This window comes from Lycium ferocissimum, chromosome 10 (genome assembly GCF_029784015.1).
Source record: "Lycium ferocissimum isolate CSIRO_LF1 chromosome 10, AGI_CSIRO_Lferr_CH_V1, whole genome shotgun sequence".
Classification (NCBI taxonomy): domain Eukaryota; kingdom Viridiplantae; phylum Streptophyta; class Magnoliopsida; order Solanales; family Solanaceae; genus Lycium; species Lycium ferocissimum.
In genome coordinates this window covers 31,152,693-31,156,457 of record NC_081351.1, presented here as the reverse complement: position 1 = coordinate 31,156,457, position 3,765 = coordinate 31,152,693, and the positions used below count along the sequence as shown (strand labels likewise).

Here is a 3,765-nt window from a genome sequence, read left to right as displayed (position 1 = left end):
AACCAAACGAAGGAATCAGAATTCAGAGCCATGAACTACACATCAAAATGTCACCTCCAACTCTACCAAAATGTGCTCAAATAGTACTGGTCTTGTATCTTTTTGTGAAAAATGACACATCCTAGGTCCAACCAAACTAAATTCTTCCATCATGACAAGACTAACCAGTCTATACTCTCCAAAATGATAATTAACAATACCTTTAGCTGTTTACTCACCTGGAACAGAAAGGAAAACAAACTGAAATTTTTTGCAGTATTTAATAACAGTAGAATGTTAACAAATGATGTCATTTTGTACGTACAGAAGTTGATAGAATGTTGTCATTGTGGAGTCAGATACCATCACAATATTTGAAAAACATGAGAAACAACTCTAGAATTGATTCAATACCATTTCAAACTTAAAAAATAAAATTCTTGATGAATCATCTCGAGTTCCTTTAAACTGATTTTTCTATTGAAAGAAATTAGTTCAACTTAATGCAAAATGATATATTTTTTTAATTCAAATTTTCAAAATCATGCCAAAGAATGCACGTCTTAGAACAAAAGCGCAACACTATAGCAGTCATAATTTTAACATTTCGCTACTAATCATATCATAGTTGAACAAATTAGCCTTAAAAAGCTTCACAATCATATTTCAGAACTCATGTTCCTCCTCATCATGATCAATAACTACACATTACACCCATCTTTATCCTTAATTAGTGGTTAAAGTATTTCTCAATACCTTCAAACTGATAAAAAGATCTAAAGCGGACAACTTTTAACAAAGGAGATGTAAGCATTATGAACCTATATAACTATGTTTTAACATATTTTAAGTACTAAGACTAACAGCTGTTTCTCTTTCTGCTATTGTATTTCTTTAAATGAGTCAAATATCATTTTTGAACTCTACTCACCAGTCTTATAGCCAGATATGTATATAGTACTAAAAAGCTGACATTTTAAGTCTATGAAGTTTCCTGGATTTAGAATTTGGAGAATAAACATTTTCCTGCCAAACAATAGCTATGTGTGCAACATACCAATTGAAAACTTTAATTGTGTAATATGAAATGGAGAGAAAAAAAGAGCAAAAGAGTAAATTAATAAAGAGACACCTTGAGAAAAATTGAATCAATTGCTGAGATTTGTATGTGTACATAGAACCGACAATGAACTAAACTTGCACTGATTTGTTTGACCATCCGGACCAAAAATCTTTGGTGGTCACCCCAACCACTGGCCCTGCGGGTGATTCAAATCCTCAAAAAAATTACACTTCATATGAAATAAATAAGGAGATCAAGGTTATCAGTTTCATCTAAGATGGATATACACAAAACTATACATGTATAGTTGGTGGCGGTAGGATCATGTAATCCCTGATCAATAGGAGACGTTACTTGTTTTTCTTTTTTTAAACCAAATTCTAATCGATCCATACTTTATCCTATAGGTGAACTTTATTCCTGCAATGCTAACATTCACAGCACATCGAGATAATGGAGGAAGTCCATTCCAAACTATTTATGCCACAGAGTAAAGAATATAAGCAAAGAATCACTTTGAAGGCAGGTGATGAAATAATAATTGACTTGGATTGATTCTTATCCTTATAATCTCAGTTATCAGCAACGCACAGGGGCAGATTTAAGTGGAGGTGAGGGTGTTCACCCGAACACCCTCGGCAAAAAATTACATTGTATATATAGGGTAGATTTTCTGTGTTTGTGTACATATATTAACTGTTGAATACCCTGAAGTGGTCCAGGTTGTTCAAAATTGTCTTTAGCGTCCTAGGTTCGATTCCCAGGGACAACATTATATTTTATATTTAGCTTTTGTTGTTTTTTCGAACCCCCTGAGTGAAAATCCTAAATTCGCCACTGGCATTGTAAGTACAATGAATTGTCAAATAAATTTCAAGTTAATGTGGCGGAGACAAATTGTAAGATAACATAATTTTCGAGATTCATAATAATTGTGTGCTTCGTCTACGTAACAGAACTGAACACTCCATGTATTGAAACTGAACATGCAAAAGTTTTAGGATTTTAGAAGACTCTCCTCCATCCTGTTTACAATAAATGTCTTGTGGATTAAGTTCTTTCAAATTGGTTGTCTACAGCTATAACTACATTTCTTATAAATGTGTTGCATGTAACACATAGCAATCCAAATTTTTTCATTCAAAAATGGCTTTCAAGTATTTCACATAGGCAATTCACACAATTGGAGTCCAACAGATATTGAGAAAACTTATACATTGTGAATAAACATAAAAAAGCACAATACAATTAATTGAAAGAGATTATTTGTGGGTTATGAATAAATTCAAACTTTTTAATGTAAGTAAGAGATAAAGTACTCACCAGGCAACGAAGTGAATAAAGAAGGCATGCAGATCAGAGTAGGCCGTACTTTTTACATGTATAGCATCGGAGAATGAGGAATCGAGGAGTTTTTGTATGGGAGGAGAATCGGAGAAAGAACGGCTAGAAAGAATGGGAAGAAAGGAGGCGTATGGACTAAAGGAAGTGCCTGTTAGAGTTTTGATTATCGGAAATATTAGCGTCTTTTGGGTTGCTTTAACCAAGGCCCGAGGGTTGTGTGAGTTTTATTTAATTAAACAATTGATGGCTAGAATCTCTTATGCTCGTGTGTTGGTGGAAATGGATATAACACGACCGCTGCCAAAGCTACTTAAGGTGAAGGATTCTAAGGGGAAAATGTTTGATCAAATTGTTGCTTATGACTGGAAGCCAATGTATTGCCCTGTATGCTTGACTGTAGGGCATACTTGTAGACCTAAAGCAGTGGAGAAAGTACAGGAAAAGCCAAAGGAAAGACCACAGAAAGAGAGGAATACTAAACCCAAACAGGTATGGCAGCCACACAATGACCAAGGTGCATTTACTAGCTGTGAGGCTGCTCATCCTGTGGTGGTGGAACTGGAAAAAAACCAAGGGTTAGAGGAGAAGCAGTCTGAACAAGTGGTTAGTCAAAGTAGCCAAGCCTTGGTACCATCCCCCTCTTCAGGAGAAACATTGCAAGTAATCCATAGAGGAGATGTTGATCAATTGCAAATGGGTAATAAGAACCAGCATCAACAAACAGGCTGGAAAAATGTGAGTGGAAAATCAGCTGCAAAAGGGATTAAAACACTATCTCGTGAGGTCCTGGGAACCAAGAATGGTTTCACTCCACTGAACAGTCCTGAAGCACCACAAGTGGCCAGAATTAATACAACAACAAGGACCAGGTGGTAATTAAAGAGGCAATGGGAATAACATATCCTCTCATACTTCTAAATGAGTATCATAACTTGGAATGTGAGGGGTATCAATAAAGTGTACAAGCACAAGGAGTTTATGGTGGTGAATAAAACGGGCTTGCTAGCAGTCCTAGAACATAGAGTAAAGTTGCAACATGAAAGCAAAATCATTCAGCAACTAGCACCTGGATGGACTTGGCTGTCTAATAGCAGTAACACTAATAAAAGCAGGATTTGGATATTGTGGAATCAAAGCATAATGGACTTCACTATAATGGATATGACTACCCAGAGCATACATGGCACATTTAGAATTTATGCCACTAATACTCAGTTCCAGCTGACAGTGGTTTATGGGTTACATACTATCCCGGATAGGATAGGACTATGGGAGGCACTGAGGAGGATTCACCAATCTCAGCAGGGACCTTGGATCATCATGGGAGATTTCAACTCAATCTTAGCAGCTACAGATAGACAACATGGAAGTCCTGTGTA

General features: G+C 36.1%; 1 long non-coding RNA gene across 1 annotated transcript; it reads right to left on the bottom strand.

Moving 5' to 3' along the window:
• Window positions 1-1,115: 1,115 nt before the first annotated feature.
• On the bottom strand, window positions 1,116-2,473 carry LOC132035320 (uncharacterized). The gene is made up of 3 exons (XR_009409216.1): window positions 2,366-2,473; window positions 1,342-1,462; window positions 1,116-1,238 (listed from the first exon to the last, which is right to left on the bottom strand). It is a non-coding gene; the product is annotated as an uncharacterized LOC132035320 (long non-coding RNA).
• Between the last annotated feature and the right edge of the window lie 1,292 nt (window positions 2,474-3,765).